Genomic DNA, 16718 nt, shown 5'->3' with positions numbered 1-16718 from the left:
ACTGAGAGTTGCAGTATGTTTTCTCTCCATTTGAATTTAAGCTGGCCCCAGACAGCGTCTGCTAACATCAGACCCGAGACTGTCTCACTCCCAAGGCCAAATCTTACAGCGATCCGCAACTTCCACTTTGGTTGCCTTTCATACTCCCTCTTGGAAGCAGGCTGCTACGTTGAAGTCTGACTACGCTGAGACCCCACCGTACAGTGAGGAAGCCCAGGCCAGCCACACGGAGGGTCGGGTAGGGGGAGAGGCCAGGCAGAGCAGGGCTGGGGCACCAGACATGTGAGTGAGTGAAATCTTGGAGTTTCCAGCCTGATCCACCTGCCAGCTGAATGCAGTCAGTAAGCGACCCCAGAAAAAACACCCATCTGACTCCTGTCTGAATTCCCGGCCCACAGATTTACAGAAATGGTAAATTGTTGTTGTTTTAAACCACTAGGTTTGGGGGGAGTTTGTTATGCAACAGTGGATAACTGGAACAGTCACCAAATGTGTTCGTTTCTTAGGTCTGTTATCCTTTTCTGAGGATGCTTGTCATTGGATTCAGGGCCCACTAATCCAGGATGATCTCATCTTGAGATCTTTACCTTAATTATATCTGCAAAGATCCTTATTTCAACTAAGGTCACATCTTGAGGCTCTAGGTGGATATATCTTTTGGGGGCCACAATTCAACCCACGACACTGGATGACATGGCCCACTGGGACTTCTGTGAGTCCTACGCCGGCGGTCCCACCTGGGACGCAGCCATCACAGCCAACTGGGATTCTCAGATCACTGCCAGTCTACATCCTTGTTCTCTGCATCTTTTTTCTCTCCACTGGAGATAGAATCAGAGTACCTTCTCTGGCTGTATCCAAGCCCCGGCCACCAATGCTGACCCACACAGCCTGACCCAAGCTCCCAGCACTTCCCTAGACAGTCACCAACGGTCCCTTTCCCCACCACCTCTGCTTTGTGTATCCAGTTCCCATGGGAGAGCATGAAGCTTCATGTAAAAAACTCTCTGCAGTGCATATACCTGGAGATTGTGGCCTTCCCTGATGGCTGGGTCTCTCTGAAATAGCGAATGGGGTCACGGATTGAGATGTGATCACAACTTCTCTGAGTCCTCACAGTCTAGCTCTTTGATAATCCACCCTGGAGTCTGCAAGGGCTTTGCAGGATTAACTTCTCTCTCTTCCAGGCCCCCACAGGGCTCTGTGGGAACATCTATTACTGCTTATTTTATTCTCTGCTCTTTTCCCCTCAACTCTGAAGCCCCATCTTTGGCCTGGGGCTGGGAGGACCAGATGATGGCTGGCTCGCTTCAGTCCGGACTCTTTAGCTGAGTTCTGGTACCTGCGTGTTGGGAGGGATCCTTCCCTACTTGCTGCCGGATAGCAGAGGTGGACATTTCACCGGACCAGCTCCCTATCTCAAAGGTTTCTGAAGGCGAGCCCTCCTTCTGTAGTTCCCCCTCTGGGGCCTGATCTGCAGCTTTGGCTCTATCCCTGTTCGGAGCTGGTTTGTCTTTGTTGACAGCCTCTGTCAGCACTGCCTCCAGGTCCCAATCACACCCGTGGGCTCTCCTCTCCCGAAGCCCCCACCACCCTCTACGGGTCTGCGCCAGGTCTGGGTCCGTGCCCGGTGGCAGATGTGCAAGAGGGTCTGGTGATGCTGATGGGGCTGAGGACTGCGAGCCCCTGGCCTGTGGTTTTGAGAATCTGTGTACCTTTGGGAGAAGTGGAGCTGCACTTGCTGCCACACACGGGGATGCCCCTGCCCGCTCCAGGCCTCCCGTTGCTGACAGTGCGTGCGCGCACGCACGCACACACACACACAAGCCTGCACACACCCTGGGGCTGCACTCCTCTGGCTCCGGGGACAGTAGCTCATCTCCAGCCTCACCTCCTGCCTACGATCCCACCTCTCCTACCTCCTGGCCACGTTTGTTCTGCCCCGACTGCCCACTTGTAGATCTGACAGCTGTGAACCAGACAGAGGCAGAGTGACTTTTACTCAGTGGTGGAGAAGGGACAGACCAGCGCAGAGCACAGCTGCCTTCCCGGGCCTGGGGGGAGGCTGGAGCCTCCACCTCTGTGGTCAGGCCCCTCATTCATCCGTGCGTCCCTCTGGGAGACCAGCTCAGCCCAGAGTGGCTCCCTGGTGAACTGACCTGCTGCCCAAGGGGTGGGGGGATCTCAACTCTCTAACTTTTTAAAAGAAATCTGCTTTTTCCAGATGCAGTCAAGAGTGATGACAAAAGCCCAGGCTCCTGCCAGTTTTCCTGTTTGACTCCTGTCTCTGTCTCTCCCTGGCTGTGATTTCAAACCAGGCAGCCTCTCTGTGCCTCAGTTTCCTCTAGCACCGACTTCACAGAACTGGCAGCTGGAACAGTGCCTGCAGGTCGGTTCTCAATAAGCATCAGTTATCACTCCTGAGGCTCAGGCACAGATCTGACCATTTCCAGAACGGTCTTCTTTCCATCTGTTTCCTCCTTCTTCTCTTCCTCATACAAATGTTTAATAATGGCGAGCCTGGATCTTTTCTCTGCTGCCCCCTGGATGTCCCGGGATGAAGGGAACCAGGTCCCTGTGCTCGCAGCATCACAGACCCATGACAGCCAGTGGGCTGAGGAGGGTGTAAGAGGTGTCCCTGGGTAGGTGGAGCCCAGAGGCAGGTGCCCGAGGGATGGAGAATCTGGTGTCTTCTGACTTCAGTGTTTACAGAAAGTTCCACAGACTAAGCAGGCTTTGACCCAGACCATAAGGGATCAGTTAGGTCAAGGCAGGAGGAGACACAACAGGTGACTCCAGGCAGGCAGAACAGGAGGTGGGAGACAGTGGTGGGCACTGGTTCCACTGGCCATGACGATGCGTACCAAGACATAGATGCAGATGCTGGTGAGGCAGGTTGGGATCAGATCTGAAGGGCCTTCAATACCAGGTGAAAGATTTTGGCTTGTAGGCCCCACTCTCTGGGGAGCCTCGGGAGGCTTTTGAGCGGACAGGTGACAGGGTTGCAGTGGGGATGTGAGAAGCCAAGTCTGGTGCTGTGGGAAGGAGGGAGGTGGACTGCAGGAGAGTTTGATCAAGAGTCTCAAGGCTGGAATAGAAGCCCCAGGGCTTGGCTGAGAGGAACCCCACCCTTGCTGCTTTGCCTTCGTGTTGGGGCTGGGCTGGAGCCATTCTGCCAGTGGGAAGGAAGCCAGGTGGGCAGGCCCTGGGGTGGGGGTCGGGGATTTGAGCAATGGTGCTGGTGGAGGGGCGGTGGGAGAGTTTGCCCTGTGGGCTGTGTCTCCCCAGGCTGACAGAGGAGAACTGCTGCTGAGCCCAAGAGGAATGCCTCTCTCGGCCTTCTGGATTTGGGGGTGTGCAGGTGCACTGGGTCTGTGTGTCATGTGCACGTCTGCAGACCTGTGGGAGTGAAGGGGTGAGCTTTTTGCTCCCCCTCCGCTAGCCTGTGTAAATATGTGTGACAGTAGCCCCTCACACTTCTTACTACGTGCTGGGAATAGTTCTAGGCGCTGCTCTACAGATGAACTCATTTAATCCCCACAACAACTGATGACGGGGAAACTGAGGCTCAGAGAGGAGAAGTCACTAGCCCAAGACCACACAGCAGTGAGAGGCAGAGCTGGGATTTGAACACACGCAGTCTGGCTTCTGAAGCTTTGCTTTTCACTGGCAGACTCTATTGTCTCTCAGTAGAGAGCGTGTCTGTGTGGGTCTCGTGTGTGCGTGTGTGTGTGTGTCTGTGTGTGTTCATGCTTGGACATTCAGCTCAGACAGCTGGGGGCAGCAACACTTATTAGGGAACAAACACCCCCACTCCATCCCAGCCCCCCAGGTCTGCTCTCTATTTAGGTGTTGGGGAGGAGCAGACATAAGGAAATGTCCCTCCTCCGCCCTTGCCCAAAACATATCTATAGCTGGGGGAGGGGGTGCGAGGAGACTGCTCAGATCACTGGGATGACCTTGGACAAGGTCACACAGCCTTGGCCCCTGTTGGGCCTGGGTGCTCTCCAAGTGACTGGAGAACGCCAGTCTCCTGGACCCTTGGACTCCCTCCACCAGAACACTGCTCACTCCTGCCCTCCCCCTCTGTCTCTTCAGCATCCCAATCCTCATCTTCCTCCTCTCTTTTGTCTCCCATCTCAAATGGGCAGGAGGAAACTGGCATCTGGATTTGCCAGCAACTTCCATCTTGCCTGATGTCCGGGTTGACTGAGGCTGCCTCCACTCTCCACACTGTTTGTAAATAGCTTTTAGTGCCTGGAAGATAATTTATTTTCCTTCCATCCTGAGGCTTACTTTAGGGGAGTGAGGTTAGGAGGGAGGACAGTATGGGGGTAGGGGTAGAATAGGAAGGAGAGAGATTGACTGATTTCATGGAAACACTTATATTTTTGTATTTTCCCAGATTCCTGGCTCCATCTCTATGGTACACATAGATTCAGCACCTACCCTTAATCCCACCCTCCCTTGGTCATCATCATTATCATCCTCATGTTCATCACCGTGACCACTGGCATCATGGGAAACATTTATTGAGCACTTGCCTACCAGGCGTTTGGTGTTGCATAGCTGTGTGGTTTTAAACACCATACAAAACTTTAGGTGGCCTCCCTTTTCACCCACTGTGAAATCTGAAGTCCTCATGGCCGTGGGCACCTCTCTGGTTAAATTTCCTGGCTTCTTGCTCACTTGCTCCAGCCATATGCACTGGCATGCTCCTGCCTCAGGGCCATTGCACCTACGTTTTCTGCTGTCTGAACACTTCTCTCCTGATAACTACCTGGCTCCCTTTCTTACTCCATTTGGATCTCAGCTCAGATGTCACTTGAGGTATCTACTCTGGGTAAAACAGCACTCCCCACCGCGGTCTTTCCCCCTTACCCTGCTTAATTTTTCTTCATAGCACTTATTGCCACCTGAAAAATGATGTTATATGTTGTCGGTTTATTTGTTGCCTGTATCCCTAAGAGAATATGAACTCCTTGAAGGAAATGCTTTGTTTTGGTCACCTCTGTAATCCCAGTGTCCATAAGGGTGTCTGTTGTGTGCTCGCTAAATGAAGGAATATTGACTTATTTAAGCCTCGAAACAGACCTAGGAGGTAGCTACTCTTAATTGTCCCTGTTTAGAGTGATGGAAACAGAGGCACAGAGAAGTTAAGTAACTTGCTTAAGGTCACAGAAATGGTAAGTGGCTCAGCTGGTTCACAAACCCAGGCAATCTCATTCCAGAAACCTCATTTTTACTGTTTTTGTCCCCTGATTTCCTGTTTGCATCTGACTTACGGGGGTGGGCTGACCCCACGGTGCTCGGGGGCTGGCTGAGTGGGCTACAAAAGGCAGGATTTCCCGTGGGCCTCACTCCTGTGCCTCCCATAGCCTTGGCAGGAAGAGGCGACCCGGCCCCAGCCTTCTTGGGGCCCACGTGGGTCTGGGTGAGGAGCCCAGGACACGCTGGCGGTGGACTGCCTTGCAGGTCTGAGGGGGCTTGTCGCCAGCCCACTGTCCGACTCACTACCCTGGCCCTCCCCCAGGTCTTCATTACCTTGGAACCAAGCAATTCTCTCTTAAGAAAAGCCACAACAGAGTTGGAAACAAGAGGAGTCAATTCAGATGTCTCTTGCCGGAGGAAACCTTCCGCGGCTTTCACCCGTCATTATTTGTAACAGATGCTGCTGGTGTGTAGCAGATCAGGTTGGCCTCCCTTTCCCGGACACGTGGAAACCACCTCTTCCACCCCAGTTAGACAGGCTGCGTGGCAGCTCTAGCCAAGGAAGTATGAGTGGAGGTGACGTGTGTCACTTCTGAGCCAAGGCATTTAAGAACCTGGCTGCTCACTGCTCCAATTCTGGGGCAACTGCGGAGGTCTTGTGTTCCAAATGGTGTAGCTACAAGATGGTGGTGGCGAGGGGGCTCCCATCTCCATCAGCTTGTGTCCCTAAATGTCACTGTGCAAGGCAGAGACTCTCCTTCTGCTGATCCAGATTGAGCCTGCAGTGGCAGGGGTGGGGACACAAATAAATCTTTGTTGTGTTATGCCACTGCGATTTGGGGTTAATTTGTTACTGCAACTTGGCCTGCCCTTTTCTGACAAATGCACCATTTTGATCTGTTTTGTATAGCCCCAGTATTAGTGGCCCGTATCTCATTTACCACCAATGGGAGCATAAATTAATACAACTTTTCTGGGAGACGATTTGGCAGTGTATATATATGAAAAGCCCTAAATAAGTGTGTTGTCTTTGACTCAGAAATTTCACTTCTAGGAATTTATCCTAAGGAAATAATTGGACAAGTTCAGAAAGTTGTATGGATAAAGAGGATATTCATCACATAAAATGGTGAGAAATTGGATCAGCCTAAATATCCCACAATAGCAAATTGGTTAAATAAATTGTGGTTCGGCTCTACAATAGAGTACTGGCTGCAGCTGGTGGCAAGGATTTATTAACATGGAAAGAGAGCTGCGTTCTGTTGTAGTGCAGGGTATGCATAATGTGGGCCCAGCTTTGTTAAAAAATGTATGTATATCTATTTGCATGAAGAAAGTCTTCAAGATAGTCTGCAAACACTTACAATGGAAATTTCTGGGTGTGGAATCTCAAGTGGTTTTAATCTTTATTGTTTTTATTTTGCCTCAATTTTTTTTCTTCGGTGATTTTGTATCATGTATAAACAAAAATTAAAGGGGAGGAAGAAATAACTGTGTGATCTTGGACACGTTAACCTCTAAGAGTCATGTTTTCTTTATCTTTGAAACAGGCATAAGGGCCCCCACTTCCTTGGGTTGCTGTGAGGATTCAGTTAGATCACGTGTTATGAAGCACCTGGCACCTGCTAGGCACTCAAAACTCATAGCCGTTGTTATCAGTTATCTGTGAACCAAGGACCCTTAGAGGTTGGTCGGCTCATTAATGAATCCGTCCATCTGTCCATTTGTTCAATAAGCATGCACTGAAATCTACTGTGTGCGAGGCTACGTGCTGGATACAGATAATGGTGATGATAAGGATAGTAAGTACTTACGCGGCGCTTAGTGGGACCAGGCACCATTGTAAGCACTTCACATTCATCTACGAATTGATTTAACCAACACAGTAACTGTTTGAGGGGCTACCATTTTTAGCCCTGTTTTATAGATTAGGGAACTAAAGCACAGAGAGGTCACATGACCTCCTTAAAATCACAGAGCTGGGAAGTAGACCAAGCACTGGGGCTCCCGCCCGAGTCCACGCTCAGCCCCTGGACTACACCGCCTGAGGGAGACAGATGGAGTGTGTTCTTCTGCTGGGTCCTGCCTTGCCCTGGGCACAGCAGGGCCGAGGTGGGAGGGTCCCCAGTGGGAGAGAAGCGGCGGCTGGGCTGGAGATCTCAGAGCTAATACACACACTGGATTGGTGATTACCAGGTTTCAGGGATTTCGATTATTATGAAGCCCCTGAATGAGCTGAGGGACGGGGGATGTGACTATGTTGGGGGAGGGAGCCTGTGCCTCTCTGGGTCTCTGAACCCAGGCTCTCAGGAGACCCAGACTGCCTGTGAGTGGGGGACACGAGCCTCCTGGCAAGCTGGGTGGGGACAAATATCTGCAACAACGGCTGTGGGTTCTGTGCTCACCATGAGCCAGGCACTGGGTGAAGCACGTTCACCCATAATCTCATTTAATCCTCACGACAGCTCTGAAGTGGGCACTATTTCACAGAACAGGAAACTGAGGCTCGAGGAGGTGAAGTGACCTGCCCAGGGCCTCACGGCTAGTAAGTGAGGAGCTAGATTCAAATGAAGGTCCTAAGGCAGAGCCTTAACTACATTCCTTCTGCATCTCAGCATCTCCCACCCGCCCTCACAGGGCGCTGGAGACACTGGGGAGCTGGGAGACCTCCTCTGTCAGGCACGGCCTTGGCGGGGTTAATGTTTGAGTTTGCTGCACCCAACCATGGAACGTTGTCACATCAGGGCAGCAGCAGATACTGGTTTGTAGTTTTCTTTTCTTGTAATGTCTTTGTCTAGCTTTGTTTTTAGAGTAATGGTGGCCTCATCGAATGAGTTGGAAAGTGTTTTTCCCTCTTTAATTTTCTGGAAGAGTTTTTGTTGAATTGGTATTACAGCATCCTTAAATGTTTGCTGGAGTTTGCCACTGAAATCATCTGGTCCTGTAGCTTTTTTGTTGGAAGGTTTTTAACTGTAAATTCAATTTATTTAATAGATATAGGGCTCTTCAAGTTATCTGGTTTTTCTTTTGAGTCAGCTTTGGTAGTTTGTGTTTCAAGGAATTTGTCCATTTCATCTAAGCTGTCAAATTTATTTGCAGAAAGCTGTTCATAATATTCCTTCTAATATTTGTAGAATCCGTAGTGATATCATTTCTCTCATTCCTGATATTGGTAATTTATGTCTTTTTTTCCTTATCAATCTACCTAGAGATTTATCAACTTTCTTACTTTCTTTAAAGAACCATCTTTTGGCTTTATTGATTTTCTCTCTTTTCTTTGTCGATTTCTATTCTTTATTATTTATTATAAATAATCTTTATTATTTCCTTTCTCTGCTTACTTTGGGTTTAATTTACTTTCCCCACTAGTTAAAAAAATTTTTGTTTTAAATTGAGGTACCATTGACATACAATATTATATTAGTTTCAGGTGTACAACATAATGATTAGATATTTGTATATATTGCAAAATGATCACCACTGTAAGTCTAGTTAACATGTCACCATACATAGTTACAAATTGTTTTCCTTGTGATGAGAACTTTTAAGATTTATTCTCTTAGCAATGTTCAATATGCAATATGATGTTATTAACTATAGTCACCATGCTGCAAGGTACACCCCCAGGACGTATTTATTTTATAGCTGGCAGTTTGTTCCTCTTGATCCTCTTCACTTATTTCCCTCCCTTCCCCTCAGTTTCTTAGGGTGGAGGCTGAAGTCAATGATTTGAGACCTAACATTGGCATTTAGTGCTATAAATTTCCTCCTAAGTCCTGTCACAGTGGCAAGCCACTAATTTTGTGTCATTCTTTTGTGTTGTGTTTTCATTTTCATTCAGTTCAAAGTAGTTTATAATTTCCCTTTCGATTTCTTATTTGATTCATGGGTTATTAAAAGTGTGTTCTTTAGTTTCCAAGGATCTGGTGATTTTCCTCATGTTCTCTGTTATCAATTTCTACTTGAATCCCTTGTGGTCAGAGAACATTCTTTGTCTGGCTTGAGTCCTCTTAAATTTATTCAGACTTGTTTCATGACTCTACCTTTTAAATTTTCCATACGAACTTGAAAATAATGTGCAATCTGATGGTGCTGAGTGGAGTGCTCTGTAAATATCGATTAGGTCAAGTTGTTTATAGTGTTGTTCAAGTCTTGGAAATCTTTGATTAGATGCCAGACATTGTGATTTTTACCTTTTTGGGTACTTTTGCATCCTTTTGGATACTCCAATTATGCATGCATGAGGTGTTTTTGTATTCCTGGTTATTTTTGTATAAATGTTCTGAACTCTGTTCTGGAATGCATTTTATTGGCAGGAAGAGTCTGGTCCTTTTGGGTTTTGCTTTTAAGATTTGTTAGGTGGGCAGGGGGAGGGTATGGCTCAGTGGTAGAGTGAGAGCATACACGAGGTCCTGGGTTCAATCCCCACTGCTTCCATTATAAATAAATAAATAACTAAAAACCTAATTACCTCTCCTCCAAAAATAAACTTAAAGAAATGAAAGATTTATTAGATGGGTCCAGAGTAGCATTTAGTTTAGGAATAATGATTCCTCACTATTGAGGCAAGATTCTTCTGAGTACTCTACCCAATGCTGCATGAATTATGAGGTTTTCTGGTCTTGGTGAGGACAGGTGTTATTCCAGGCCTTGTATGAGTGCTGGAGACTGTTCTCTCTAATCCCTTTGGATTGCCATTGACCCAGCCTGGAGGACTGTCCTTCCACACCCAGGCCGATCAGTACTCTGATGAATACTTGAGGGGGACCCTCTCCAGAGCTCCAGGGTTCTCTATGTAAGTCTCTCCTCTCGAGTACTCTGTCCTGCAAATTCTGGTTGTCTCCGTCTCCCTGGACTCTCAGCTCTATCTCCTCAACTCACAGGGCTTCCCAGGCTCCACCTCCATTCCCATTTTTTTCTTCCGCAGCCTGGAAACTTCCTCAAGGCATTAAGCTAAGTTGATTTTAGGGTTCACCTTGTTTGCTTCCTGTCTCTCAGGGATACTGTCCTTTGTTGTCTGATGCCCAGTGTCCTGAAAACCCTTGTCTCATATATTTTGTATGGTTTCTCTTTGTTGTTTCAGGTGGGAGGGTACATTTACTCTCTGTTCTTCACCTTGGATGGAAGCAGGATTCTCAACATGCCTTTCAGCGCCATCTGTATGCTAATGACCCGCACATTCACTCCGACCTTCAAAGTCTTATATCCAACTTGGAATAATCATGGCTAAGACCTCAAACTCACCGGATCCAAAATGGAACTCCTGATTCTCCTCTCACCAGATCTCTCCTTCCTGTCTTCCTCATCCCAGGAAATATTCATCCAGATGTTAATTTTATCCTCTTTTCTTCTGTTTCCCTCATATCCTATGCCAGCATCTCAGAAACTCCTTTTGGCTTGACCTGCAAGATGTATCTTAAATCTGAGACACTTTCATTACCTCCACTACTGATTAAAGTCACCATCATCACTCATCTGGAATCTTGCAGTAAGTAGCCTCCTAACTCCAAACGAGCTGCTTTCATTCCTCATCCTCTTATAGTCTATTTTTCCTTCAGTAGCGGGGAGCCCTTAAAGATGCTGGCTCCATCATAGTTGTTCAAAACCCTCCCATATCTTCCCATCACAACTTAGGATAAAGCCCAAAGTCCTTATCGTGGTGCACAGGACCCTGTATGACATGGCCTCCGCCACCTGTCTCACCTCATCTTCTCCCCTCTCTTCCTTGCTCACTCCACTCTGGCCACCCAGGCCTTGCTGTTACTGGGACATGCCAAGGACCTCCTCCTTTAAGGAATACTTCTTCCCTTTGCCTGGAGTGCTTTCCCCTAGATATTTCCCTGTCGATACCTTCATGAGTCTCAGCTCAAATACCCGCCCCCCCTTCATAGGGGGCCCTTCCATGACTGTGTGATTAAGACAGCATCCCTGCTGCCTCTCCCCTTACTCTGATTTATAGAACTATTCCCACCGACACCCTGCACACATATTTGTCCACGTGCTTATCATCCCTTTCCCTGGGTAGAAAGCAGGCTTCACGAGGACAGGGACTTTGTCTTGTTCACTCTTGGTCATTATCTATGCCTAGAATAATGCCTGGCATATGGCAGAAGCTCAGTGAGTCAGACTGAATGAATGAATGCTCCTGTTGGCCACTGGGTACAATCTACTCGCTATGTGGCTGTGGACAAGTCCTGTACCATCTCAGGGCATGTCCTTTTCTAGTGGGCACTGGCTGAAAGTCACCCCCAACATCCCCACCTTGCACTGTGCCAGGCGAAGCCCTGGGCTTTGCTCTTCAATTCCCCACCCTGCTGGAGGGGGCTGAGCCAGGCGTTCTGCATCCGTACTTGATGGCGCCCGGCTTTGTAGTGTCATGATAACCACCAGGGGGCGCTCGGTGCTTAGATTCTGGACCCAGGGCTCTGCATCTCCCCTTTGGATTGGTAGAAGTCGCTGTGATTGACGGTCATTTAGGACCCCTGTTTGTAGGTGGTGTAAATGTGCATGGGGAATGGGAAGGCATTTTCAAGAGCCCTCACTCCAGGGCTCAGGGTGTGGATTCAACTCTTGTTGCTTACCCTCCCATGGCTCCCCACCTAGAGACAGACCCCAAGAAATGATTCACCTGTGTCTTCCTGGGGAGGGAGGGAATGAATTGGGCCCACTAGACTGGAAACTGTGTTGGGGTGCTCAGTGGCTTCTCACATGTCTTGGACCCCAAAATCACCTTGGGGCTTTGGACAAGTAAACCCTTTGGCATCACTGAGCAGGGTAACCCTATTATTCTTGAGTCCCTCTAAGGAGCCAGAACCCTGGCAAACCTGTCCCAGCCCTTTGGCCTTCTCCAGGACTGAGCCCGTCCTCAGGTCAGGGAAGGCCCCCACCCTGGACTGCAGATTGTCCCTCAGACCCCCGAGGCTCTAGGTGGGCCATCCCAGGAGGCCTGGGGAGATGCCTTCTGAGTGGGGAGGCTCCGACATACTCGGGTTCATTTTATTCTCTCAATAAGTTAGAATTTTTTTGCTGTGGACCCATAGGCAGATGGGAAAACTGAGGCCCAGAGAGTAGGAAGGATACTATGAAGTCCCATATCATCATGTGGTGTGCATTTGGGTGTAGCCTCTGTTTTGGGTGAGCCTAATGACCCCGCGGGCCATTCCCGTTCCAGAGAGTTATCTCCTCCAGCTCAAACACGGCCTCTGAGCCTTTGCACTTGCTGTTCCCTCTGCCTGGCCTGTCTTTCCCTCATATCTTCACGGGGCTGGTTCCTTCCTGTCCTTCGGGTGATAGGCCAGATGTCACCTCCTCAGAGAGGCCTTCTCTGACTACACCTGGTCCCTTTCTATCTCACCAGCTTGTTTTATTTCTTCTAGAGCACTTATCACCATCTGAAATCAGCCAATTTCCCGGTTTATGTTTTGTATTCTGTCTCCCCTGTCAGAATGGAAATGTAACTACAGCAGGGACTTTGCGGGACTTGTTCCTTGTGGACCACGTCTCTCATGTGGCCCACGGTAGGCAGTATCCCATGGGCATTACTGGGGGCGTGAACAAGGAGGATGGAGAGGGGCCCATCACCCATGCAAGTCTGCAGACAATAGTGCAGAGTCTCACTGACCCCTCCTGGGAGACCCCAAGCTCTGGGGTGCTCCGGGGCTGATGAGCCCATTCCTCTCTGGGCTTCTTATTCCCTCACCCACGCCCCCATGAGTGGGCATGCACCTCACACGGGAAGCCATGGAATGTTGGCTTTAAGAACCAAAGCCAAAAAAATGGGAGGAGGCAGGAGGGGGACAGTGCAGCCTGGGGGTGGGGTCCAGCCGCTAGTGTTCCAGGGATGGGAGCCCAGGATTGCCAAGGTGCCGGATCCCTTTGTTTTTCCAAACTCAGGCTGAGTGAGTGGATGGTTTCTGACCATGCTGACTGCCCTGTGACTGTGTGAGTTCCTGTCAGGAGGGTACAGAGGGCACCCCTTCCCTGTGTGTGAGTGTGAAGTGTCCCTGAGCTCCCTCCCAGGGCCAGGAGGGCCGTCTTACAGGACAGCTTGGTGACTGGGTGGAGAGCAGACAAGGCAGTAGGAGACGGAGTCATGCTTCGGGCCAGGAAAATCTAAATTAGAATTCTGGCTCAGCCACTTCAGTGCTGTGTGACCTTGGGCTAGTAACTTCCTCTCTCTGAGCTAAGAAGAAATAAAATCTGCTTCACTGGCTCTGGAACTCTGCCCTCCAGGCCCAGTTTGTGTTTGGGGTTCCTGGCCTTCTTTCAATTCTCAGCATAAAGGGAAGCCACCCCTACCCCTACCTGGGGACTCAGGTTCTTCTTGCCCTGGAGTCACCCTGTTCTGACTATTTCTTTAGCAGAATGGCATTATCTGTTTAGATTTCTGCCCCTCCTCCCCCACTAGACCAGATCTACCCTTGCAGGCAGGCCTGGGGCTTTGTTCATTTCTGCATCCCTCATGCCCAGCGTGGGTACAGGCACACCACATATTTGGTGGCCACATTATAAAACTGTTTTATACTCATTTTAGGTATGAATAAACTGAGGCTCAGAGAGAGGTCAAGTGAATTGAAGTCACACAGCACACAAGTGGCAAAGCCGGTGGTGGGCTGGTCAGCGTTTAACAATCAGCTCTCCAAACAGACAAACAAAAGCCTCAATTTGTGGTGTTTGCCAATTTCTGTGGTGTAAATACTCCTGCCGAATTTCAAGCTACCAACACGCTTCACTGAACTTGAAGCTGGGAAGGGATGCTCACAATCGACCCTTGTCAGCAGGTATGAGCCAACTTCAGAACATCATGAGGCAAAGTTGAGATTCAAACCCCGCCCTGTTCGATGCGGACCAACTGGCATTCTATTTTAGATTCCTGAAACCTGGTATTAAGCGGAAAAAAAGCAGGGTACATAGGGCATGTATCAAGGGGGAAAAAGAATACGGAAACATACAAAAGAATATACGCTTATGAATGTATATCTTGGCTTGTTTGTGTGAATCTTGAATGATTTGCCAGACTGATAACACTGAGTTTTTCCTAGAAGGGGAGCTAAGTGTCTGGATGACAGGGAGGGAGAGAGATTACTTAGGGTATTCTTTATACTCTTTGAATTTTGAACCATGTGAGTATATTAACCATTCAAAAAAAAAAAAAGAATCAACAAAAAATAAAACCAGACAAGCAACCAATCGCAAACAGACGCTGGGCCTGCGGCTCTGTGCCAGGCTGGTCTGTGGGCCTGGGGCCGGGCAGGGTGTGCTGGGTGGACTGCTCTGTCTTTTGGCAGCCCTTGGACTGTGCTGCTGGGCAGGTGGGGCAAGTCGAGAGACTATCGTCTTCTCAGAGTGTGAGGGATGGTTGCACTTGCTTTAATTCTCGTCTGTGCATCTTGGTCACTGAGACCACGGCACTGCGCTCTAAACTCAATTAGAAATTTAACAAACCTTATAAATCCTCCCCAGCCTGGGCCTTGTAAATCTCCAGAGCGAGGCTGGCTTAACACTTCTCTATCTCTGGCTTAATGACCTCCCTGGCCCGGCCTGGGAATGATTCAGGGCCAGCGAAAGGTCTAATTAGTGAACACAAGCTGCATCCCAGGCGAGGGGAGGAGGAAGAGCGACTGGGTCCCCGCCCTGGGGACACTAGGGAGGTGAGTCCCAGCCCTGGACAAGGAGGGTGAAGCAGGTGCCTGATTGACCTTCACTGTTAACACAGCCCTGTTGTGTCTCCCGCACTGCACTTCGTTGTTCAGGGAGGGCTGTTGTGTGATGTGCCACTTATAACACTGTTGCATCGAGAGCCCTGTGGGGCCCATGGAGTCTCCCGGCAAGACAGCACATTTGTGGGCAGGTTTTGAGGCTGTGTTGACAGCCTGTGGTGGGCGTGGGAGGTTTTGACGGTGGGTTCTCATCTCCCGTGCCTGAGGGAATTGTGTTCCAGAGCAATGTATGTGAAATAACAGGGAGTCCAGAGAGCCTCATTTTTAAGGGTGTACATCTCAGCTTTAGTGAGAAGATGGATCTTTCCAGCCAAGCTGACCTATCCTTGTGAGTTAATGAGCTCCCCGTCAGTAGAAAGACAGCCCAGGATCCTCCACCATTAACGGAGCCCAAGCTGTGTGCCGGGCTCCTTACACATCATCTGATGCTGTCTTCCGGCCCCATCTTACAGATGAAGAAATTGATGTTCAGAGAGATAACGTGTCCCAGGTCATTCAGAACCAGGATTTGAACGCTGGCCTGCTTGGCTTCAGGACTTGTGGCTCCTCTGCCATGCCTCCCGCTCTGCTGAAGATGCGCCCTTCAAGCTGCTGCTCATCTAAGAGGACTCATGATGATTCTGGGCACAAAGTGATTAAAGGCCCCAGAGCCACAGTCTCCTTGGCAACACGGGCTGCCTTTGCCAGGGTGTCCCACCACGTTCCATGCTGGGGTGGGAAGATGTGGGTCCTCTCTGCCCTCTCTCCTACCTTTGTTCATTTACTGGTTTCATTTTTCTGTCCTCCCAGCCTCCTCTGCCCTCTGTCTCTGGACCTGATTCCCAGAACCCACTGAGTAATTTGCCGGGAGGTTGGGGGTGGGGTGGGCCGAGCCCTCCACTTTTACCCATCACCCTGCTGCTCAGGTGCAGGAGGCAGAGCTGACACTGTTACCTGGGGTGACGGGTGCCAGCTCTCACCCCACCAGCCCTTCTGAACCCCTCCCTGGCCCTGATCACCAGGAGGAGGCCTGGGTAATTGGTTCCATCTAAGGCTCATCCTCAGTGGCGCGAAAGAGAAAGTTATAAATATTTTTATCTATAACTCACGAGGAATAAAAATTTAATTACACTGAAAAATTTAAATTTCATAAGAAATAAATATTAATCCTGGAGAGTGACTTTTGTGGGAAGTTAACTTTCAAATGTTGCCAATCTGGAGGTTCCTGGGGTCTGGGAGGGAAGGGGAAGCCCCCAGTTTGGGTTCCTGGTCTTGGGTGGGGGTCTCCACCTCTGAGACCCAGGGCGCTCAGACTCAGATCTCCATCCAGGGAAGAGGCTGCCTTCAGCCCTTTGCTCTCTTCAGTAATTAATTACCTACCACGTCCAGACATTCTTCTAGGTGCTGGGGTGTTGCAGGAAAACTGAGGCACGTGGAACATAAAGCAATGTGGAGGCAGATATTAAATGAATAACCACTAATGCCACTGCCCAGTTAGAACCCCGCTACTGGGCACAAACCTACCTGCTCCTGCTTGGTATTATTATTATTATTATTATTATTATTATTATTATTATTATTATTATTATTATTATTATTATTTTTTTTTATTTTTTTTTTTTTTTACTTAAAGAAATGCAAGTCTAACACACATGGAGAAAGATGCCTGAAGCATAAGCCGGCAGCCCAATGAATGCTGACAGTGTCTAGGAAGGTACGCTGCCCAGATCCGGGAATCTGACATTGGTTCACGTGCTGGGCATTTGGGGGAGGGGCAGGCCCTGCCTGGAGGACCTTGGCAGACTGCTT

General features: G+C 49.2%; 1 long non-coding RNA gene across 4 annotated transcripts in view; it reads left to right on the top strand.

Annotated features, from left to right (window-relative positions):
* Window positions 1-16265, top strand: part of LOC116156830 (uncharacterized) — a 77189-nt gene extending 60924 nt beyond the window's left edge. The window contains exons 3-5 of one of the 4 annotated variants that reach the window (XR_010383885.1): window positions 10295-10699; window positions 13745-13991; window positions 15383-16265. This is a non-coding gene — a long non-coding RNA (uncharacterized LOC116156830). The other 3 variants (XR_010383887.1, XR_004140710.2, XR_010383886.1) reach the window with 3 other exon arrangements.
* Window positions 16266-16718: the final 453 nt, after the last annotated feature.

The sequence above is a fragment of the Camelus dromedarius genome, chromosome 14 (genome assembly GCF_036321535.1).
Source record: "Camelus dromedarius isolate mCamDro1 chromosome 14, mCamDro1.pat, whole genome shotgun sequence".
In the NCBI taxonomy this organism is placed as follows: domain Eukaryota; kingdom Metazoa; phylum Chordata; class Mammalia; order Artiodactyla; family Camelidae; genus Camelus; species Camelus dromedarius.
Note: the sequence above shows the minus strand (reverse complement) of the source record. Positions and strands in the feature narration are given on the sequence as shown.